The following is a 25,294-nucleotide window of genomic DNA, read 5'->3' as shown; positions in this document are numbered from 1 at the left end:
CCGCGGCCCCCGCCCCGCGGCCCGAGCCCCGCCCGCCCTTCCCAGCACCTCCCTCCGGCGCGCTCTTCCCAGCGCCTCCCGCTGCCGCCCAGCTTTCCCAGTTCTCCCTTTGGGGGCCAGTCCTCGACCAAAGAGGCTGGCAATGGCACACCCGGACCCCTAAAAGGACCTCTTGCTCTCCGCCCTTCACCTCTGAGTTACTTCATCCCAGGCTACTAGTAACCAAAGATGGGAGTGACAGCCCTCCCACCCCCGAGAGGAAGGAGGAACGCTCACTCCTGGAACAGCCCGCGAGCTGGGGAGAGCAGGTGAGTCACCGCTCTGCGCACAGGTGAGTACCCGGGCGCGGCCGGCTCAGGCCCCACCCTTTCGCTGGTGCCCCAGGGACCGGGCGAGGAAACGCAGAGTCCCGGGCACGCTCCTCTGAGGAGTGCCACAGGTGTTCCTCAATGACCGGCTTCTGAAAAAAAGTGCTCTAGCCCCCGCTCCTAGTTTCACAGCAAGAGAAACTGAGGCCCCGTAGCTTGAGGCGAAGTGGAGCTAGAATCCGACTCTAGGGACCTCATAATGTGCGATGGAAGCCCTCCGAGAAATAACCTAATCCATCTGTCACTTGACAGATGGGGTAACCGAGAGCTATCCTGATGGAGGACAAAAATCTTGTCACAGAGGTGTCCCCTCCAGAGATTGCCCCCAATCGCCTGCGCGCGCGCGCGCACACACACACACACACACACACACACAAATTTGAAGGACCTGGCATCTGTCCCTATCCCTCTGGCCATTTAGGGAATTTTATTCCCTGTCTTCCTTTCTTAACTTCCTGGTAAATGTTCCCCCCCAAAAACTACAAGATAAACAAAATACATATTCACTATCAGCCTGGTACAGAAAACACTAATGACATTTTTCTCCATCATGGGATGATGAACACGGTTGATTTCAGTCAGTTCAGTCGCTCAGTCGTGTCCAACTCTTTGCGACCCCATGAACCGCACCACGCCAGGCCTCCCTATCCATCACCAACTCCCGGAGTCCACCCAAACCCATGTCCATCGAGTCGGTGACGCCATCCAACCATCTCATCCTCTGTTGTCCCCTTCTCCTCCTGCCCTCAATCTTTCCCAGCATCAGGGTCTTTTCAAATGAGTCAGCTCTTCACATCAGGTGGCCAAAGTATTGGAGTTTCAGCTTCAACATCAGTCCTTCCAATGAACACCCAGGACTGATCTCCTTTAGGATGGACTGGTTGGATCTTCTTGCAGTCCAAGGGACTCTCAAGAGTCTTCTCCAACACCACAGTTCAAAACCATCAATTCTTCAGCGCTCAACTTTCTTTATAGTCCAACTCTCACATCCATACATGACCACTGGAAAAACCGTAGCCTTGACTAGACGGACCTTTGTTGGCAAAGTAATCTCTCTGCTTTTTAATATGCTGTCTAGGATGGTCATAACTTTCCTTCCAAGGAGCAAGCATCTTTTAATTTCATGGCTGCAATCACCATCTGCAGTGATTTTGGAGCCCAGAAAAATAAAGTCTGACACTGTTTCCACTGTTTCCCCATCTATTTCCCATGAAGTGATGGGACCGGATGCCATGATCTTCGTTTTCTGAATGTTGAGCTTTAAGCCAACTTTTTCAGTCTCCTCTTTCACTTCAGTATTGGTCTATAAATCCAAAATAATGCAAGACAACAATACCCACAGAGCACTGAACAAGGTGCTAGGGAGACCTGCCTTCAACATGTTTACCCTTTACTACTTATATCTCCCTTTCCCAGGAAATGCAAACTCCTAGAAGACAGCAGCTGTGTTCCCTACAGCACCCAGCACAATGCTCATCCCCTAGGCAATTAATGTCTGTGGGTGAATGTGCCCGCTGTAATTCAAAGCACTGTGGATCTGTGCTAGTTGGGAGTTGCTGACAAAAGGCATTAGGACCATGAAGGGAGAGAACAACCTTAAAGAGAAAGACCTTAACAAGGCAACTTTCGTCCACCCACATCTCATTCTATGTCTAGCTTCAGAACCTTTGCTCCTATGGCCTCCTCTGCCTGGAGTGGCTATGGCTTCCCTCCCCCTCCCCCACTGTACTTAGCTACCTTAGAACATAGTATTCAATCAATAAATATTTGAACTAACAAGAGATAAAGGAGTATGTTCCATAACTTTGTATATTCATCACTTCACTGAAGTACCAATTACTTAGTTTGCAAGGTCCCATGTTCAAAAATTGCTAACAATTACAAGATCCCAACATTGGAGCATTAAACCAAGCATGGGGCTTCCCAGGTGGCACAGTGGTAAAGAATTTGCCTGCCAATTCAGGAGACACAGAAATGTGGGTTTGATCCCTGAGTTGGGAAGATCTACTGGATCAGGAAATGGCAACCCACTCCAGGATTCTTGCCTGGAAAACTCCATGGACAGAGGAGCCTGGTGGGTTACACTCCATGGGGTCAAAAAGAATTGGACACAACTGAGAGCACGCGCACACACACAAACACACACACATACGAGAAGCCTTCCTAAGCATAGGGCCCTGGTACAGACTGAATGTTTGTTTCTCCTCTCCCCCAAATTTATGTTGAAAACCTAATGCCCTTGGTGATGGTATTAGGAGATGGGGCCTCTAGTACATGATTAGGTCATGAGGGATTTGTACCCTTATAAAAGAGGCCCCAGAGATCTCCCTTGCCCCTTCTGCCATGAGAGAACAGAGCTTTGACTATGAATCAGGAAGAGAGCTCTCCCTACAACATGATGATGCAAATGTCTTGATCTTGGACTTTCCAGTCTCTGGAACTGAGAAATAAATTTCTGTTATTTATAAGCTACTCATTCTGTGGCATTTTGTTATAGCAGCCCCAAAAGACTAAGACAGGCTCTAAAGATGAAAGTGTGGATTTGTTTGAGGAAAAGAAGGATCAGTTCAGTTCAGTTCAGTTCAGTCGCTCAGTCGTGTCCGAATCTTCAACCCCATGAATCGCAGCACACCAGGCCTCCCTGTCCATCACCAACTCCCGGAGTTCACCCAGACTCATGTCCATCGAGTCAGTGATGCCATCCAGCCATCTCATCCTCTGGCGTCCCCTTCTCCTCCTGCCCCCAATCCCTCCCAGCATCAGAGTCTTTTCCAATGAGTCAACTCTTCACATGAGGTGGCCAAAGTACTGGAGTTTCAGCTTTAGCATCATTCCTTCCAAAGAAATCCCAGGGCTGATCTCCTTCAGAATGGACTGGGTGGATCTCCTTGCAGTCCAAGGGACTCTCAAGAGTCTTCTTCAACACCACAGTTCAAAAGCATCAATTCTTTGGCGCTCAGCTTTCTTCACAGTCCAACTCTCACATCCACTGGAAAAACCATAGCCTTGACTAGACGGACCTTTGTTGGATCAGGTGACAGAAAAAGAATATGATAAGAGACTTGCAGTGTTCCCTGTAAGCTATGGTGAGTCACCTCCTGACCCCTGAGAAACCATGACAAGCTTACTAGGGGTAACTTGAGCATTCATTAAGTCCAAGGTACCTGCTATGTGATGGAGCAGCAACAATGAATAAAACTGACTTTAAAACTGAGATAAAATTGAGATCCGTGTTCTCACAAATTCGAAATGTAATAGAAGAGACAGGTATTAAAACAAGTAAACTACAAAAAAAAAAGGTCAAGTGTGAAAATAGGGTAGAGCAACAAGTCGATTTAGGGGAAAATTAACCTAATCTGGGGCTTCCAGTTGGTGCTAGCAGTAAAGAACCTGCCTGCCAATGCAAGAAATGTAAGAGATATGGGTTCAATCCAACCTGCATCCCTTGGAAATGAGTCCAAGATGGCAGAGTAGAAGGACATGCACTCATCTTCTGCAAGAACTCCAAAATTACAACTTGCTGCTGAACAGCCATCAACAGGAGAATGGTGGGTCCCACCAAAAAAATACACCCCCCGTCCAAGGGCAAAGGAGGAGCCCCAGCAAGACTGTAAGGGGAGTGAAATCCCATTTAGAATCAAAACCCATACCCGCCAGAGATGCTCGGAGGGCGAAACAAAACCTTGTGCACACCAGGAGACCCCACAGAGACTGAGCCAGACCTGCCTTTGAGTGTTTGAGTGTCTCCTGAGGAGGTATGGGTCTGCAGTGCCCTGCCACAGGGGCAGGGACTTTGGATGCAACAGACCTGGGTGTGGCATAAGCCCTCTCGGAGGAGGTCGCCATTAACCCCACCATAGAGCCACCAGAATTTACACAGGACTGCGGAAACAGAATCTTGGAGGGCACAAACAAAACCTTGTGCACACCAGGACCCAGGAGAAAGGAGCAGTTAACTCACAAAAGACGGACCCAGACTTGCCTGTGAGTGTCCAGGAGTCTCCAGCGGAGGTGTGGGTCAGCAGTGCCCTGCCGCAGGGTCTGGGGCACTGAGTGCACCTATGGGTGCACAGACGTTTTAAAGCAGGTCGCCATTTTCTTCATTACAGGTCAAACAACAGAGAGGGACCACAGCCCTGCCCATCAACAGAAAATTGGATTAAAGATTTACTGAGCATGGCCCCACCCCTCAGAATAAGTTTCCCCCATCCCCAGTCTATCCCGTCAGGAAGCTTCCATAAGCCTCTTATCCTTATCCATCAGAGGGCAGACAGATGAAAACCACAATCACACAAAACTAACCAAACTGATCACATGGACCACATGAACCAAATGGATCACGTATGGATCCATGTGGATCCACATGGGTCAAATGGACCACAGCCTTATCTAACTCAATGAAACTATGAGCCATGCCTTGTTGGGCCACCCAAGACAGATGGGCCATGGTGAAGAGTTCTGGCAAAATGTGGTCCACTGGAGAAAGGAATAGTAAACCACTTCAGTATTCTTGCCTTGAGAACCCCATGAACAGTATGAAAAGGCAAAAAGAAAGGACACTGAAAGATGAAATCCCCAGGTCGGTAGGTGCCCAATATGCTACTGTAGAAGAGTGGAGAAATAATTCTAGAAAGAATGAAGAAATAGCCAAAGAGAAAACAATGCCCAGTTGTGGATGTGACTGGTGATGGAAGTAAAGTCCAATGCTGTAAAGAACAATATTGCATAAGAACTTGGAATGTTAGGTCCTTAAATCAAGGTAAATTGGAAGTGGTCAAACAGAAGATGGCACAACAGAAGATGGCAAGAGTGAACATCCACATTTTAGGAATCAGTGAACTAAAATGGACTGGAATGGGCATATTTAATTCAGATGACCATTATATCTACTACTGTGGGCAAGAATCCCTTAGAAGAAATGGAGTAGCCCTCATAGTCAACAAAGAGTCCGAAATGCAGTACGTGGATTTACTCTCAAAGACGACAGAATGATCCTTCTGTTCCTTTCCAAGGCAAACCATTCAGTATCACAGTAATCCAAGTCTATGCCCCAACCACAAATGCCAAAGAAGCTGAGGTTGAACAGTTCTATGAAGACCTATAAGACCTTCTAGAACTAACACCCAAAAAAAGATGTCCTTTTCATCATAGGGGACTGGAGTGCAAAAGTAGGAAGTCAAGAGATTCCTGGAGTAATAGCCAAGTTTGGTCTTGGAGTAAAAACTGAAGCAGGGCAAAGGCTCAGGTTTACCAAGAGAAAGCACTGGTCATAGCAAACACCCTCTCCCAACAACACAAGAGAAGACTCTACATACACATGTTCATCACCAGATGGTCAAAACTGAAATCAGGTTGATTATATGCTTTGCAGCCAAAGATGGAGAAGCTCTATACAGTCAGCAAAAACAAGACCGAGAGCTGACAAGGCTCAGATCATGAGCTCTTTATTGAAAAATTCAGACTTAAATTGAAGAAAGTAGGGAAAACCATTAGTCCGTTCAGGTATGATCTAAATCAAATCCCTTATGAATATACAGTGGAGGTGATGAATATAGATCCAAGGGATTAAATCTGATAGAGTCCCTGAAGATCTGTGGATGGAGATTCATGACATTATATAGGAGGCAGGGTTAGACCATCTCAAAGAAAAAGAAATGCAAAAAGGCAAAATGGTTGTTTGAGGAGGCCTTACAAATAGCTGAGAAAAGAAGTGAAGCTAAAGGCAAAGGAGAAAAGGAAAGATACACCCATTTGAATGCAGAGTTCCAAAGAATAGCAAGGACAGAAAAGAAAGCCATCCTCAGTGGTCAATGCAAAGAAATAGAGGAAAACAATGGAATGAAAAAGACTAGGGATCTCTTCAAGAAAATTAGATACTAAGGGAACATTTCATGCAAAGATGGGCACAGTAAAGGCCAGAAATGGTATGAGCCTAACAGAAGCAAAAGAGATTAAGAAGAGGTGGCAAGAATACACATAACTATATTAAAAAGATATTCATGACTCAGATAACCACAATGCTGTGATCAACCACCTAGAGCCAGACATCCTGGAATGGGAAGTCAGGTGGGACTTAGGAAGCATCACTACAAACAAAGCTAGTGGAGGTGATGGAATTCTACTTGAGCTATTTCAAATCCTAAAAGATGATGCTGTTAAAGTGCTGTACTCAATATGCCAGCAAATTTGGGAAACTCAGCAGTGGCCACAGGACTGGAAAAGGTCAGTTTTCATTCCAATCACGAAAGGCAATGCCAAAGAATGTTCAAATTACTGTAAATTGCACTCATCTCACATGCTAGCAAAGTAATGCTCAAAATTCTCCAAGCCAGACTTCAACAATACGTGAACCATGAAATTCCAGATGTTCAAGCTGGATTTAGAAAAGGCAGAGGAACCAGAAATCAAATTGCCAACATCCTGTTGGATCATTGAAAAAGCAAGAGAGTTTCAGAAAAACATCTATTTCTGCTTTGACTACACCAAAGCCTTTGACTGTGTGGATCACAACAAACTGTGGAAAATCCTTAAAGAGATGGGAATGCCAAACCACCTCACCTGCCTCCTGAGAAACCTGTATGCAGGTCAAGAAGCAACAGTTAGGACTGGACATGGAACAACAGACTGGTTCCAAATTGGGAAAGGAGTACATCAAGGCTGCATATTGTCACCCTGCTTATTTAACTTATATGCAGAGTACATCATGTGAAATGCTGGACTGGATGAATCACAAGCTGGAATCAAGACTGTTGGGAGAAACATCAGTGACCTCAGATACACAGATGATACCACCCTTATGGCAGAAAGCAAAGAAGAACTAAAGAACCTCTTGATGAAAGTGAAAGTGGAGAGTGAAAAAGTTGGCTTAAAACAACATTCAGAAAACAAAGATCATGGCATCTGGTCCCATCACTTCATGGGAAATAGATGGGGAAACAATGGAAACAGTTTTAGATTTTCTTTTCTTGGGCTCCAAAATCACTGCAGATGGTGACTGCAGCCATGAAATTAAAAGATGCTTGCTCCTTGGAAGAAAAGCTATGACCAACCTAGACAGCATATTAAAAAGCAGAGACATTACTTTGCCAACAAAGGTCCATCTAGTCAAACTACGGTTTTTCCAGTAGTCATGTATGGATGTGAGAGTTGGACTATAAAGAAACCTGAGGGGAGGGAAGTGGAAGGGGGGGTTCAGGATGGGGAACATGTGTACACCCGTGGCGGATTTATGTTGATGTATGGCAAAACCAATACAATATTGTAGAGTAAAAAAATAAAATAAAATGCAGATTGCTGCTGCTAAGTCGCTTCAGTCATGTCCAACTCTGTGCAACCCCATAGATGGCAGCCCATTAGGCTCCTCTGTCCCTGGGATTCTCCAGGCAAGAATACTGGAGTGGGTTGCCATTTCCTTCTCCAATGCAGATTATCAAACCTAAAAAATAAATAAATAAATAAATAAAAATATCAAAGCACACACACAAAAAAGAAAGCTGAGTGCCAAAGAATTGATGCTTTTGAACTGTGATGTTGGATTAGACAGTTGAGACTCCCTTGAACTGCAAGGAGATCAAACCAGTCAATCCTAAAGGAAATCAGACCTGAATATTCATTGGAAGGACTAATGCTGAAGCTGAAACTCCAATACTTTGGCCACCTGATCCGAACTGAAACTCCAATACTTTGTCCACCTGATGCAAAGAACTAACTCATTAGAAAAGACCCTGATGCTGGAAAAGATTGAAGGCAGGAGAAGGGATGACAGAGAATAAGATGGTTGGATGGCATCATCAACTCAATGGACATGACTTTGAGCAAGCTCTGGGAGTTGGTGATGGACAGGGAAGCCTGGTGTGCTGCAGTCCATGCTGTCGCAAAGAGTCGGACACAACTGAGTGACTGAACTGAACTGAACCTAATCTGGGGTTCAGTGACCCAAGGAAGTCTCCTTTATGCTGTGACCCACTCTTGCCAGACTTTTTCACTCACCTCTCCACCCAAACTCCACCCTTTATCAAGGTCAGTAATGACCTCCATGATGCCAAATCCAGTGATCAGTCTCTGCCCACGGTTGACTTGTACCATCAGCAGTGTTTAGTCACTCTCCCCCTTAAAATACCATCTCCATTGGATCTCCAAGCACTAGGCTCTTCTGATTTTCCATCAGTCTCCCTGAATACAACTTCGGAGTCTTCTGTATTAATTTCCTCTACATCTTCGCAAACTCTAAATAGTTTCCAGAGTTCTCAAAGTGCAGTCTAAGAACTCCTGAAACCTTTCCAAGGGCTTGTAAGATAAAATCTATTTTAATAGTAATACTAAAATAGCATTTGCTTTTTCCATTCACAATCTCTTATGGAGTAGAGTGTTCTACAGGTTGCGTGCATGCTCAGTCGCTAATTAGTGTCTGACTCTTTGTGACCCCATGAACTATAGCCCACCAGGCTCCTCTGTCCATGGGATTTCCCAGGCAAGAACACTGCAGTGGGTTGTTATTTTCTACTTCAGGGAATCTTCCTGACCTAGGGATCGAACCTGGGTCTCCTGCATTGGCAGGCAAATTCTTTACCACTGAGCCAGCTGGGAAGCATTCTATAGGTTATATGATGTATAATATGGTATCACTCAGAATGCAGAAGCAGATACAAGAATCCAGCTACCTTTCATTAAGCCAGACGTTTAAAAAATTTGCAAAAATGCAAAACAATTACATTTCTCCCCTTGAATTTTCTTTTGTTTTAGAAAACACTGTTATTTTTCTTTTTAAAAATACTGTTTACTTTAATGCCTATAAAAGCAGATCTGCCAAAATAAACTTTAAGACTTTCTATATTAAAAAAAAAAGTTATTTATGATAACATGCAATACTGCAGTCAATACTGACAGATAAAACTCCCATAAAGAAAAGCTCTTCAAGATCCTCAAAAAATTTTAAGAGTGTAAAAGGATCTTGAGACTTAAAAGTTTAAGAACTGCTGTTAAGAGTGTCCCAGGACTCCATCCTTCAACTTCTTTTTCTGTCTACCATCAACCCACTGGTGATCTCATCCAATCTTTTTGCTTTAAATATGCTGGCAACTGTAGGTTTGTATTTCAACCTGAACCTTTCCCTCTGAATTCTAAACTTGCAGACCGAGCTCCCTACTTGATACCATCATAAGAATATCCAGAAGGCACTTAGGCATCTCACACTGTATATCTATGTGTCCAAAGCTGATTTCCTGAAACCTCTGTCCAAACCTACCAATCTAATAATTTTCTTCATTTCATAAATTGCAATCCCATTCTTTAGTTGTTTAAGCCAAAACTTTGGAGTCATCTTTGACTGTTTTATTTCATGCACACATTTCGTATTTGATTCCTCAGTAAATCCTGTGCCTCTTTCTTCAACACATATTTGGAATCTACCAACTTTTTACCGTCTCCACTGTTACCATCCTGAGTCAAGCTATCATCATCACTTAGCTTGAATTTCATGTGCGTGCAACCTCAGTCATATCCGACTCTTTGCAATCCCATGAACTGTAGCCCTCCAGGCTCCTCCATGGGATTATCCCAGCAAGAATACTGGAATGGGTTGTCATTTCCTCCTCCAGGGGATCTTCCTGACCCAGGGATTGAACCTGCGGCTCCTGCATTGGCAGGCAGATTCTTTACCACCTGAGAATTTAACAGGAGACTCCTAACTAGTCTTCCTACTTCAGCCTTTGCTTCCCTCAGTCTTTTCTCAATTCAGTAGCTGGAGTGATTCTATTAAAAAATTTAATAAATCCAAACATGTCACTATTACTCTACCCCAAACCCTCCAGTGGCTCCTGTCTCAGACTAAAAGGCAAGTTCCATATAAGGGCCTCCAGAGCTCACCTGCCCCCACACACCCCTCTGACACACTGGCCTCTTTACTAATCCTGGAACACTTGGAGGCAGGCTCTCGCCTTAGGGCCTTTGCTTTCTGCCTGGAATGTTCTCCAAATAGCTGCCTGACTCACTCCTTCACCTCCCCCAGGTCTTTTGCTCAGCTTTCACTTTCTTGGTGAGGCTTCTTCTTGGCCACAGTATCTAAAATCGCATTCCCTCCCCCCAGCATCCCATCCTTCATTGCTTTATTTTCTTCCTTAGGATGTATCACCATCTTACATATAAAGTCATATAGTATATATTTATACATATATTTTCATAATTATTGTTTTCTCCTAACTCTCACTAGAATTTAAGCCCCATGAGGGTTAGACTTTTTGTCTGTTTTCTTCAGTGCTATATCCCTGGTACCTGGAATATACTTCTAGCAGAGGACCTGAAGGACATGGTGGTGGTGGTGGTTTAGTTGCTAAGTCATATTCAACTCTTGCAACCCCATGAACTGTCCAGGCTCCTCTGTCCATGGGATTCTCCAGGCAAGAATACTGGAGTGGGTTACCATTTCCTTCTCCAACATAGCAGGTCCCTCAATATACATTTGTTAAATAAATGAAAGAAAGAATGCATGAGATATATAAAAAAGTCATTGACTGTATGGATAGAGAAGGAAGGAAAGAGTAATTCTAGACAAGGGACAAGCAAGTTTGACAGCCCCAAATCCCACTACTGGAAAAGAAGTTCTGTGATTTGGGAGCAGTAAAGCAGGCAGAGGCCAAACTGGAGAAGGCTTTGTGAGGCTTCACACTTGATTGTGAGGGAATGGGGACCATAGAGGATTTCAAACAAAGAGGTAAGTTGATCACATTTTGTTTTTTTTTTTTAATTCATTTTGCAAAAATGCAGATTGTAAAGCAATGCACATAATATCCCATTTATGTTTGAACACTGTATACACATTTGTTTTAATGCTCTTTTCTCACATCATCTGAGCCATTTAAATCCCACCATCTGTTCAAAACCTCCAGGTCTTCCCATCTCACTCTAAAGAGTAGTCTTGCTCAGCAACCTCAAACCCGTCTCTGGCTTTTCCCTTCTATCTTTCCACTCCAACCTACACTGGAGTCCTAGACATTCCCGTAACACAATGAAGCACTTTCCTTCCTCAGGGCCTTTTCATTTCCCATTTCTTCTGCTTGGAATGGTCTCCCAGATAGCTCCTTAGCTCACTCTATGGCTTCACCAAGATCTGTGTTCAAATATCATCTTATTTAAGAGGCTTTCTCTAGTAAAATAACATTAGCACCCTTTCTTCCCCTCTCCATTTTATTTCTTAGCACCTGTCACCACCTAACATATTAGGGGTTTCAACATCTCCTGGTCACAGAGAACTTCCCTGACCACATCCTCTACACCCCAGTCCCTCTCCACCCATGTTACTACATTCTCTTACTTACAGCACTTATCCCTTCTCTAGAATTGTCTTGTCTAATGACTTCTTTTCTTTATTAATAATTTTATGTATTTATTTATTTTTGCTGTGCTTATTCATCCTTGCTGCACAGGCTTTCTCTAATTGCAGTGAGCAGGGGCCACTCTTTGTTGTAGCACATGGACTTCTCATTGCAGTGGCTTCTCTTGTTGTGGAGCACAGGCTCTAGTGCACACAGGCTTCAGTAGTTGTGGCACATAGGCTCTAGAGAACAGGCTCAATGGTTGTGGTACAAGGGCTTAGTTGCTCTGGGGCATGTGGGATCTTCTCAGACCAGGGATTAAACCTATGTCTCCCGCACTCCGGCAGGCAGATTCTTTACTACTGAGCCACCAAGGAAACCCCTGATTTATTTTCTCTTTCCTCTATTATATTATAAACTGCATGAGGACAGGAATCTTGTCTGACATTTTTTACTTCTCTGCTCAAATAATTTAGCACAGTGCCTGGAAAATAAAATACACTTTAAAAATATTCACAGAAAGAATGAGTGGCCATAGATATAGAAGGAAAGCCAAGTGTCATTAAAGTCAAGGACTTGTTCACTAATGTCAGTTGATGGTATCTGGGTTGAAACTTCACCTTTCAACTTCAGGTTGATTAACATTCATCAAGGATGTTAAGAGGACTTCTATGGTGGTTGAGTGGATAAGAATCAACCTGCCAATGCAGGAGAAATGGATTCCTGGTCCAGGAGGATTCCATGTGCTTGGTCCAGGAAGATTTCACATGCCTGGTCCAGGAAGATTCCACATGCCTTGGAGCAACTAAGCTTGTGCTCTACAGCTACTGAGCCTGCGTACCTAGAGCCTGTGCTCTACAACAAGAGAAGCCATCGCAATGAGAATCCTGCATGCTGCAATGAAGAGTAACACCACTTGCCACAACTAGAGAAAAGCCCACACAAAACATGAAGACCTGGCACAGCCAAAAATAAAAGATAATAAATTAATTAATAAAAAATAATAGTTCTAAGAAAGAAAGAAAGTGAAGTTGCTCAGTCGTGTCCGACTCTTTGCAACCCCATGGTCTGTAGCCTAACAGGCTCCTCCATCCATGGGATTTTCTAGGCAAGAATACTGGAGTGGGTTGCCATTTCCTTCTCCAGGAGATCTTCCCGACCCAGGGATTGAACCCGGGTCTGCTGCATTGTAGGCAGATACTTTACCATCTAAGCCACCAGGGAAGTCTAATAGTTCTAAACAAAACCCCCGCAAAAAGGATGTTAAGGAAAAAATAGTCCAAAAAAGTCAATCAGAAAGACTTCATGGAGTATTATGAAAAGTAACATAAAATAATGTCAAAATGTCAATAAAGATGAACCATGAGAGATCATTTTAAAGATTTTCTACATTACATTGTGGTGGTGTTTAGTTACTAAGTTGTGTCCAACTCTTTGTGGCCCCATAGACTGCAATACGCCAACCTTCCCTGTCCATCACTATCTTCCAGAGTTTGCTCAAATTCACACCCATTGGCCAATGATACTATCCAACCATCTCATCCTCTGTCACCCCCTTCTCCTTATGCCCTCAATCTTTCCCAGCATCACAGTCTTCTCCAGTGAGTCGGCTCTTCGCATCAGGTAGCCAAAGTATTGGAGCTTCAACTTCAGCATCAGACCTTCTAATGAATATTCAGGATTGATTTCCTTTAGGATTGACTGGTTTGCTCTCCTTGCTGTCCAAGGGACTCTCAAGAGTCTTCTCCAGCACCATAATTCGAAAGCATCGATTCTTTGGCCCTCAGCCTTCTTATGGTACAACTCTCATATCTGTACATGACTATTGGAAAAACCATAGCTTTGAGTACACAGACTTTGGTCGGCAAAGTGATGTCTCTGCTTTTTAATATGCTGTCTAGGTTTGTCATAGCTTTCCTTCCAAGGAGCAAGCATCTTTTAATTTCATGACTGCAGTCACCATCACCATCTGCAGTAATTTTGGAGCCCCCCAAAATTATAATCTGTCACTGCTTTCACTTTTTCCCCCATCTATTTGCCATGAAGTGATGGGACCAGATGCCATGATCTTAGGTATTTTTTTTTTTAATCTTAGTTTTTTGAATGTTGAGTTTTAAGTCAACTTTTTCACTCTCCTCTTTCAGCCTCATCAAGAGATTCTTTAGTTCCTCTTTGCTTTCTGCTGTTAGAGAGGTATCATCTGCATACCTGAGGTTGTTGATATTTCTCTTGGAAATCTTGATTCCAGCTTGTGATTCATCCAGCCCAGCATTTCACATGATGTACTCTGCATATATAAGTTAAATAAGCAGAGTGACAGTATACAGCCTTGTCATACTCCTTTCCCAATTTTGAACCACTCCATTGTTCCATGACCAGTTCTAACTGTTGCTTCTTGACTTGCATACAGGTTTCTCAGAAGACAGGTAGGTGGTCTGGTATTCCCATCTCTTGAAGATTTTCCATAGTTTGTGGTGATCCACACAGTCAAAGGTTTTAGCATATTCAATAAAGCAGAAGTAGATGTTTTTCTGGAATTCCCTTGCTTTTTCTATGATCTAAAAGGTGTTAACAATTTAATCTCTGGTTCCTCCGTCTTTTCTGAATTCAGATTGTACATCTGGAACTTCTCAGTTCATGTATTGTTGAAGCCTAGCTTGAAGGATTCTGAGCATTACTTTGCTACCATGTGAAATGAGCACAATTGTATGGTAGTTTGAGCATTCTTTGGTATTGCTTTTCTTTGGGATTGGAATGAAAACTGACCTTTTCCAGTCCTGTGGCCACTGCTGAATTTTCCAAATTTGCTGGCATATTGAGTGTAGCACTTTAACAGCATCATCTTTGAGGATTTCAAATAGCTCAGGTGGAATTCCATCACCTCCACTAGGTATGTTTGTAGTAATGCCTCACACTATAGGATGTCTGGGTCTAGGTGAGTGACCACACCATCCTGATTATCGAGGTCATTAAGTCCTTTTTTATATCATTCTTCTGTGTATTCTTGCCACCTCTTCTTAATCTCTTCTGATTTCTGCCATTTATCATGCTCATCCTTGCTTAAAATGATCCCTTGGTATCTCCAATTTTCTTCTTCAAGAAAAAGATCTCTAGTCTTTCCTATTGTGTTGTTTTCTGCTGTTTGTATTGTTCATTAAGAAGGCTTTCTTGTCTCTCCTTGCTATTCTCTGGATCTCTGCATTCAGTTGGATATATCTTTTCCTTTCTCCTTGCCTTTGGCTTCTTTTCTTTACTCAGCTATTTGTAAAGCCTACTCAGACAACCACTTTGCTTTCTTGCATTTCTTTTTCTTTGGGATGGTTTTGGTCACTGCTTCCTGTACAGTGTTATAAACCTATGTCCATAGTTCTTCAGGCACTCTATCAGATCTCATCCCTTGAATCTATATTCATCACCTCTATTGTATATTCATAACGGATTTGACTTAGATCATACCTGAATGGCCTAGTGCTTTTCCCTACTTTCTTCAATTTAAGTCTGAATTTTTCAATAAAGAGCTCATGATCTGAGCCTTGTCAGCTCCCTGTATTATTTTTGCTGACTGTATAGAGCTTCTCCATCTTTGGCTGCAAAGAATATAATCAATCTGTTCTCAGTATTGACCATCTCGTGATGTCCATGTATAGAGTTGTCCCTTGTGTTTTTGGAAGAGGGTGTTTGCTATGACCATTGTGTTCTCTTGACAAAACTCTGTTAGCCTTTGCCCTGCTTCATTTTGTACTCCAAGGCCAAACTTACCTGTTATTCCAGGTATTTCTTGACTTCCTACTTTTGCATTCCAGTCCCCTATGATGAAAAGGACATCTTTTTTAGTGTTCTAGAAAGTCTTGTAGGTCTTCATAGAAACTTTCCACTTCAGCTTCTTTGGCATTATTGGTTGGGGCATATACTTGGATTACTGTGATGCTGAAAGGTTTGCCTTGAAAACAAACAGATCATTCTGTCATTTTTGAGACTGCACCCAAGCACTGCATTTTGGACTCTTTTGTTGACTATGAGGACGACTCCATTTCTTCTAAAGGATTCTTGTCCACAATAGTAGATATAATGGTCATCTGAATTAAATTCTCCCACTCCCATCCATTTTAGTTTACTGATTCCTAAGATGTCGATGTTCACTCTTGCCATCTCCTGCTTGACCACATCCAATTTACCTTGATTCATGGACCTAATATTCCAGGTTCCTATGCAATATTTTTCTTTACAGCATCAGACTTTACTTTTACCACCAGACAACTGAGTGTCATTTCCCAGCCTCTTCATTCTTTCTGGACCTACTTCTCTGCTCTTCCCCAGTAACAATTGGATACTTTCTGACCTGGGGGGCTCATCTTCCAGTGTCATCTTTTTGCCTTTTCATACTGTTCATGGGGTTCTCAAGGCAAGAATACTGGAGTGCTTTGCCATTCCCTATTCCAGTCGACCACATTTTGTCAGAACTCTCCACTATGACCATCGGTCTTGGGTGGCCCTGCATGGCATGGCTCATAGCTTCACTGAGTCAAGCCCCTTCACCACAACAAGGCTGTGATCCATGTAGGGCTATATCGTGAGGATTTCATTATTGTTTATCTACATGTGCTGGTAAATAGCTTACCAGTTTACAAAGCACATTCCTGAATGTTATCTCATTTGAGGAGGGAAGAACCAGAATGAGTAAAGATCTAAAAACAATGAAGATGAGAACTGACTGGGCAACTTTGCAGTCAGAGTTTGGGAAGACTTTACCACTTGTTTGTTGCCATGAAATGATGGGTACCCCCTCCCCCAATAAGGCCCATGTACATGGTACTAAGTTGCTTCAGTTGTGTTCGACTCTTCGCAACTCTGTGGACTGTAGCCCGCCAGGCTCCTCTCTCTGTGGGATTCTCCAGGCAAGAATACTGGAGTGGGTTGCCATGACCTCCTCCAGGGGATCTTCCTGACCCAGGGATCAAACCTGCGTCTTCTGCGACTCCTGCATCGTGGAAGGATTCTTTTACCACAGAGCCACTGGGGAAGCCCAATAAGGCCCATAGAAAAGATCAAAAGGACTCCTGGATTAGCCTGAAGAAAGCCAACAAACAAAGTCAGATTTGGACAGGAGAGAAAAACACTAAAGGTAAAACCTAAAGCTGGGACCATATCAGGGTCAAAGGCAGTTGGATGCCTGTTGGTCCTGCTTGCCTTTCCATTCCCTTTCAGATGAGTAGGGGAAAGCCATAAAGCCCTGCCATCCTGGCAGAGTTATCTATTAGCTTAGCTAACACCAGAGATTTTCCTCATTTCTGTGTAGCTCAGTTCACAATGCTATCTGTACCTTCTTATGTAGGGACTAAGCATTTTAAAAATCTCCCTGGGTGGACTTCCCTGGAGATCCGTTGGTTAAGAATCTGCATGCCAGTGCAGGAGACACAGGTTAGATTCCTGCTCTGGGAAGATTCCACTTGTCAAGGGGCAACTAGGCCCATGTGCCACAACTACTGAAGCCCACATGCATAGAGCCTACACTTCACAAGAGAAACCACTGCAGTGAGAAGCCCATGCACCACAACTAGAGAAAGCCCACAAGCAGCAACAAAGACCCAGCACAGCTAAAAATAAATATATATATATATATACACATATATATAAAAAACAACAATAAAAGATATCCCTGGGTGATTCTCCTGTGCAGCCAGAATTGAGAATCATTGATAATTTATCTAAGGCTGGACAGAAAATAAAGTCAAATCACACATACCTAAAACTCACTCATTAATTCATTTCTGCACACAATCATAATTATTTTAATACTCAATAACTGAAAATAAAAACAATTTATAGAGAGTTCCAGAAAAACATCTATGTCTGCTTTATTGACTATGCCAAAGCCTTTGACTGTGTGGATCACAATAAACTGTGGGAAATTCTGAAAGAGATGGGAATACCAGACCACCTGACCTGCCCCTTGAGAAATTTGTATGCAGGTCAGGAAGCAACAGTTAGAACTGGACATGGAACAGACTGGTTCCAAATACGAAAAAGAGTACGTCAGGCTGTATATTGTCACCCTGTTTATTTAACTTATATGCAGAGTACATCATGAGAAACACTGGACTGGAAGAAACACAAGCTGGAATCAAGACTGCCAGGAGAAATATCAATCACCTCAGATATGCAGATGACACCACCCTTAGGGCAGAAAGTGAAGAGGAACTCAAAAGCCTCTTGATGAAAGTGAAAGTGGAGAGTGAAAAAGTTGGCTTAAAGCTCAACATTCAGAAAACAAAGATCATGGCATCCGGTCCCATCACTTCATGGGAAATAGATGGGGAAACAGTGGAAACAGTGTCAGACTTTATTTTTCTGGGCTCCAAAATCACTGCAGATGGTGACTGCAGCCATGAAATTAAAAGACACTTACTCCTTGGAAGGGAAGTTATGACCAACCTAGATAGCATATTCAAAAGCAGAGACATTACTTTGCCAACAAAGGTTCGTTTAGTCAAGGCTATGGTTTTTCCTGTGGTCACGTGTGGATGTGAGAGTTGTACTGTGAAGAAAGCTAAGCGCCGAAGAATTGATGCTTTTGAACTGTGGTGTTGGAGAAGACTCTTGAGAGTCCCTTGGACTGCAGGGAGATCCACCCAGTCCATTCTGAAGGAGATCAGCCCTGGGATTTCTTTGGAAGGAATGATGCTAAAGCGGAAACTCCAGTACTTTGGCCACCTCATGCGAAGAGTTGACTCATTGGAAAAGACTCTGATGCTGGGAGGGATTGGGGGCAAGAGGAGAAGGGGACGACAGAGGATGAGATGGCTGGATGGCATCACTGACTCGATGGACATGAGTCTGGGTGAACTCCGGAAGTTGGTGATGGACAGGGAGGCCTGGCGTGCTGCGATTCATGGGGTCACAAAGAGTCGGACACGACTGAGCGACTGATCTGATCTGATCTGATATTTACTAAGTCTTAGATACATGTTAAGAACTTTTATTCCATGTTAAGAGCTTCACATGTCATCAAAACTTCTTAACAATCCTAAAGAAGTTACTATTGTATTCCTCATTCTGTAAATGAGAAACAGAACTTTGGATCACACTGGGAACATGGCAGTGCTCGGACCCAGATCAACCAGAATCCAGAACAAGACTCTTAACCTTGTCCCACTTAGCCTCTGAAATGTCAATGGCTTTTAAAAACTCTTTGTTGACCTGCTACATTCAGAATAGTTTTCATTTTAAGACTATATTATGATGGAGGTAATTTCAATCCCTAATTGTTATACTATTACAACAATGTGATAAGTGGGGCTGGTTGGGGTTTTTTTAGGAGGTGGGGTGCCAGGACAGGTGCTCACTTGTATCCTTTACAGGCCTCTTCTAATAAGAGCATGCTACTGGCTTTAATCAGTGAGTTAAGTTTTAAATAAAAACAACCAAACTTAGGTCCTTGACACTTATGAAACATGCATAATGTTCTCTTTTTTTGTGTTATTCATCTTCCCTGTAGAAACTAAAATCAAGATTTAGTTTTTAAAATCAGTAATCAGTGGGTGTTCATGATTCTTTCTCCTCTGATATGATCAAAGACGTTTACACAAAAACAAACACTCCCCTTGCCCTTTCATGCTGGTATTTTTATTGATAACAATGGAGAAAGAGAACCTGAAAAGAGAAAAGTTAAAGACAACCAAACACAGTCATATCTAAAAGAAGTCTTTTAAAAAGGGAAGGAGATGGAGATGGGTGTGGTGCTTTATTCTTCTTTTTAAAGTATTAGTAGGCTTTATTATAGAAAGCTTGTTGTTTGTATTCACCATTCTAAAAATTCTTTGACATTTTTAGATTTTTATAAGGGTATGAAATGTTCTATCAAGATAAGAATTGTGGCACGGTAATATAAACTAATTAATACACTTTAGATTTCAGATGTATTAGTGAATGAGTCCAAGTGGAAGAGGCCAAGCACAGCAGGAGCCCAACAGGGGAAGGCCCATTGTACTGGAAACCGGGACAGTGAAAAACGAACTCAGCAGAAAGCTCACGCGGCCCAGTCTCAGATTCCAGAAGACCTCCGGTTAAGAAACCTTGGACCACTGGACAAAACCCCAAGAGGGATTGTCAGAAGATCCTCTGACCAATCCTGAGGAAGTCTGGTACACTGATGGAAGCAGCTTTGTCTTGGATGGAAAAAGAAGAGCCAGGTCAACCAGCTACAACATGCAGTGCCAGTTCAACAAAGATATAAAACTACAGCTGACCACAGAAAATATCACACACCCTTGGACACTGCTATAAGGACTCTGAAGATTGAGACTAGCAAGAGGGGGAGGCCCAATACCCGTCACCGTCCCAGTTCAGCAGGAAGTAGCCAGAAAGACCTCGACACCCCTATTCCCAAAGAATTGGGAATTCTTGAGGGGGGAATGTTAGGTAGGTAGAATAGGAAAAAGGAGTCCAAAATGGCGGTGGCTAAATCCCATGGACGGAGAAGCCTGGTAGGCTGCAGTCCATTGGGTCGCTAAGAGTCAGACACGACTGAGTGACTTCACTTTCACTTTTCACTTTCACACATTGGAGAAAAAAATGGCAACCCACTCCAGTGTTCTTGCCTTGAGAATCCCAGGGACGGGGGAGCCTGGTGGGCTTCCGTCTATGGGGTCACAGAGTCGGACATGACTGAAGCAACTTAGCAGCAGCAGCAGTGAATGAGTCATTTGTCTCCATTCATTGCTTTTATTGCTTAACAACAATTTTTCTAAATTCCAAGAAATTCTGAGAAAAAGAAAACCTGTTTGAACAGAGCAGAGATATACATCTGCCAAGAATCTTTAATGCCCACGTGTGTCCCAGATGGACACTGAATACAAGAGAACTTAAAGTAGAAGCCGGGCAGCCTTTGTCTTTGGTTTGCCCAGAATGAATTTGATTCTGGGTTGACTGGAGTTAGGAGGTCAAGTAGGCCCTAGGATTCCTAGACTCTATGAGCTCACAGTAGAGTCTGGCCAACATACATTCCTTCTTGTCTGTCTCCCACCATCAGTTCTTACCAGTCCAGCTTCTTTATTTCTTTAGTCACAGTAACTCACTCTTCTATCTGCCCTTGAGTTTGGCAGGACCTGCCCCTCTATCACAGAAGACAACTACCATATTCATTCATTCATCCATTTGTTTGCTCAGTCAACAAATATTTTAGAGCACCTACTATGAGATGTGCATTGTACTAGATCCTAGAAATACAGTAGTGGGCAGTCCTCATGAAATTTACATTCCAGAGACAGAGAAAGACAATAAGTAACAATTAAATAAACAATGTGATTTCAGATAGAGTGACTAGGAGGAAGCATGCTTATTTGGATAGAAAGGTCAGGAAAGGCCTCACTGAGAAGGTGATCTTTGAGCTGAGACCTGAATGACCATAAAGAATCCTGTGATGGGGCAGAATATCTCATGGGGGGAAACAGCAAGTGTAAAGGCCTGAGGGTGGGGAAAAGCCTGGCATATTCAAGGAACATGAAAAAGCAAGTGTGTAAGGAGTAAAAAATGAGGAAAAGATAGTACTACATAAGGTCAGAGGCATAGGCAAGGGCCAAATCATGTAGGACCTTGTAGGTGATGGTAAAAAGTTTGGGTTGTTCTTTAAGAGCAATGCAAACCCCCTCAGACTATTAAGAAATGAAGTGACCATGATCTGATTTGCATTTTTAAAAGGTCACTGGACTGCTATATTAAGAATGAAGCGCGGTTGCACAGCAAAGGAAACTGTAAAACAAAAAGACAACCCTCAGAGTGGGAGAAAATATTTGCAAAGGAAGCAACCAACAAAGGAGTAATCTCCAAAATATACAAGCCATTCATGCAGCTCAATATCAAAAAACAAACAACCCAAACAAAAAATGGGCAGAAGACCTAAACAGACATTTCTCCAAAGAAGACATACAGATGGCCAACAAACACATGAGAAGATGCTCAACATCACTAATTATTAGAGAAATCCAAAGCAAAACTACAATGAGGTATCACTTTACACTAGTCAGAATGGCCATCATCAAAAAACCTACAAACAATAAATTCCAGAGAGCATGTAGAAAAAAGGGAACCCTCTTGCACTATTGCTGGGAATGTAAATTGATATAGCCACTCTGGAAGACAGTGTGGAGGTTCCTTAAAAAACTAGGAATAAAACTACCATATGACTCAACAATCCCACTACTGGGCATATACCCTGATAAAACCATAATTGAAAAAGATACATGTACCCCAATGTCACTGCTGCTGCTGCTGCTGCTGCTGCTGCTAAGTCACTTCAGTCGTGTCTGACTCTGTGCGACCCCATGGACTGCAGCCCACCAGGCTTCTCCGTCCATGGGATTCTCCAGACAAGAACACTGGAGTGGGGTGCCATTTCCTTCTCCACCAATGTCACTGCAGCATTTACAATAGCTAGGACATGGAAGTAACCTAAGTGTCCATCGACAGATGAATGGATAAAGAAGCTGTGGTACATATATACAATGGAATATTACTCAGCCATAAAAAGGAACACGTTTGAGTCAGTTCTAATGAGATGAATGAACCTAGAGCTTATTATACAGAGTGAAGTAAGTCAGAAAGAGAAAAACAAACCGTATATTAACGCATATATATGGAATATAGGAAGATGGTACTGATGAACATATTTGCAGGGCAGCAAAGGAGATGCAGACATAGAGAACAGACTTGCAGACACGGTGGGGAAGGAAAGAGTGAGGTGAATAGAGTAGCTTGAAAACATGTACATTACCATATGTAAAATAGCCAGTGAGAATTTGCTATGGCTCAGGGAGCTCAAACAGGTGCTCTGTGACAACACAGAAGGGTGGGTGGGGTGGGAGGTGGGAAGGAGGTTCAAGAGGGAGAGGACATATATATACCTATGGCTGATTCATTTTAATGTATGGTAGAAACCAACAATGTTGTAAAGCAATTAATTAAAAAAAAAAACTCTGTGCTTATACTGCAGGCGGCAGGAGTTCAATCCCTGGTTAGGTAACTAAGATCCCCCATACCCTGCTGCAGGGTGTGGCCAAAAAAAAAGAATGAAGTATAAGAGAACATGAGTGAATGCTTGTCATCATACATTAACTTATTCACATATTCAAAAATATTTTTTGAGCGGCTAACTGCCAGACCGTATGCCAAGCACTAGGAAATCATGGTAAGCCGAACATTCCTCCCCTCAGGGAGTTTACAAGATAACTGGAGAGACAGAGAAGTATAGAAACTGTTATAAAGAGCTAAGTGCTGTGCTGGGAGTAATCTCCATTTGTTAAGGGTACCCAGGGAATTCATTCATTCATTTAATAAATATTTATGTGCCAAGCTCTTGGAATGCAATGATGAACAAAACAGACAACATACATACCTCCATGGTGTTTACAGATTAATGTCAGAAGCAGACATTAATTAAACACTCTCACAGACATATCATTACCCTCTGTGATATGAGCTATGAAAGAAAAGTAATGTGAGAATGTATAAGCTTGGATTAGTCTGCGAGGATGTGGGAGACAAAAGATGAGCTGCAAGTAAAAAGGCAGGTAAAAAAGGAAAGGAAGATTGTCAATTGTGTCTCAATAAAACTGGAAGAAAAAAAGGGTGACTTCCCTGGTGGTCCAGCAGCTAACACTCTGCACTCACCATGCAGGGGACTCAGTTTCAATCTCTAGTCAAGGAACTGGATCCCACATGCCACAACTAATAGTTTGTATACCTCAACAAAGATGGTGCCTCAACTAAGACCTGGCACAGACAGATAATTAAATAAATAAATATTTAAAAATAAAAAAGGAAACAATGCTGGGCTGTTGGTGGTAAAAAGAGGACATTCCAGAGCAAAGGAATAGTGTGTGCAAAGGCAGGAAAGCAAGATGTTCAATATGGCTGGGCTATAGATAAGAAGGGCACAGCAAGGTTAAAGAGAATAGAGAGGCAAGCAGGTTAGAATCATGCCATGCTAATAAATTCTTTTGACTGGTAAAGGATTTTAAGCAGGAGAATGATGAGGTCAGATGATTAGAAACGTCTCTGGACACAGACAGGAAAGTTAACTCTGCCCCCCGTAACATGCCACACTTTTATCTAGAGCAGCAGATCCTACTAAATGTGGATGTTATGCCCTCGGTGAAACCCTTCTTGGGGTTTCCTGGCTTAAGTGAGGTCCAATTTAGCAAATGAAATTAGCCACCTTATTACTACTTCTCCCCAGCATCCATAGCCTAGCTCAGGACCAATAGCAGCCGTGAATGCAGAAGACATCTGCCTGTTGTGCTGAGAAACAACCCATCAGTGCCTCCAACACTGGGCACACGAGCTTCCTCTGCCTCATGAGCCATAATGGAGTACACAGGGCAAGGTCCCCTTAGGTCTCAATGCCTTATTCTTTTCATTAATTTGCTTAAGGTGAGGAATGTGACCCCCTGACTGCTATCATTTGCCCTCAGCATTTTGCTCTTACCTTGAGTTTTCAGCCAAACATCTGGCTTTCTGGACCAAAGCACCTTTTACTTGGTGGTAAGTAATACCTTCTGACTACCCTGTCCATCAAGGGGTGTTTCAGTTTAGGGGGTAGGGAGAAGTTGTCCTGTGTCTTCACTGAGGCTGAGGCCCAGGAGACTAGGGTAAGATTTCCAAAATGTGGCCTAGGCAGGTACTCCCTGCCTCAGGTGGCTTACCATTGTTACAGGACCAAACCTAAACAATTTAGCCTGCCTCCATGGCCTTTGGGGATCTGCCTCTTCTACCAGCTGTTCCCTGCCTGGTGGGCTCTTTCCCCACATCTCTCTATGGCAGTGCCTTCTTATCATTCAGGTCTCAGCTCTAAAGTCACTGCCTCAACTCAGCCTCCCTGATCACCCACGCTAAGGTAACTGGATAGTCACTCTCTATCCCATCACGCCGCTGTCTTTTCTTCGTAGTACGTGTCACCATCCAAAATTATTCATATTTGTCTACCCACTTATTATTTGTCTTCTCCCACGAGGATGTAGCCTGTCATCTTGGACCTTGTCTGTCTTGGTTCACTGGTTTATCCCCAGTACCTAGAGAAATATCTGGCACATAGTAGGTGCTGAACGAATGAATGGTGTTAACTTATCTTTCCAACCTTATCCATTCAATTCCTACATTCATTCCCTGAGCTTTGGAAGGATGGAGGGTTATGGAGATCCTAAGACCTGCTTCACTAATCAAAGCCTCTAATTCCTTCATCGTGGAACAAGTTTCCTCTTCTCCCCACCACCTACCTTCCTACCCCCACAACTATTCTCTTTTCTTACAAATTCTGAAATCCTCCCAGATATTCAAGGCTGGTACACACCTCTGTCAAGGCTGATCTTCCCGTATTGCAATGAGATGTTTACCTGTCATCTACCCCACTTGCCCACATCTGTAAGCTCCTCAAGGAGGCGTCCATTCACCTCCTTATCCCTAGCACACAACACAATAACCAGCACACGATAGATACTTCACTAATGTTTGCTGACTGATTAAGAAAAATGTGGTTCAGAGAAATATGGATTAGGAAACTGTGGTCATTTTTATGGCAGGAGTAGGATGGGTTGTTATAAATCTAGACCTAAAGCAGAGAGGCAG

At 43.0% G+C, this 25,294-nt stretch overlaps 1 protein-coding gene and 1 long non-coding RNA gene across 3 annotated transcripts in view; one reads left to right on the top strand and one right to left on the bottom strand.

Annotated features, from left to right (window-relative positions):
- Nucleotides 1-25,294, bottom strand: part of CTNNA1 (catenin alpha 1) — a 344,567-nt gene that overhangs the window by 179,578 nt on the left and 139,695 nt on the right. The window lies entirely within an intron of this gene.
- On the top strand, nucleotides 48-20,102 carry LOC147369451 (uncharacterized). Of its 2 annotated transcripts, none has more exons than XR_015167476.1 (2): nucleotides 48-308; nucleotides 19,585-20,102. It is a non-coding gene; the product is annotated as an uncharacterized LOC147369451 (long non-coding RNA). The 2 variants fall into 2 exon arrangements; XR_015167477.1 differs by having other exon boundaries at nucleotides 108-331; nucleotides 19,585-19,678.

This window comes from Bos grunniens, chromosome 7, assembly GCF_055505025.1.
Source record: "Bos grunniens cultivar Pamir isolate PY7600 chromosome 7, Bosgru_T2T1.0, whole genome shotgun sequence".
Taxonomy (NCBI): Eukaryota; Metazoa; Chordata; class Mammalia; order Artiodactyla; family Bovidae; genus Bos; species Bos grunniens.
This window is presented reverse-complemented; position numbering and strand designations above follow the sequence as displayed.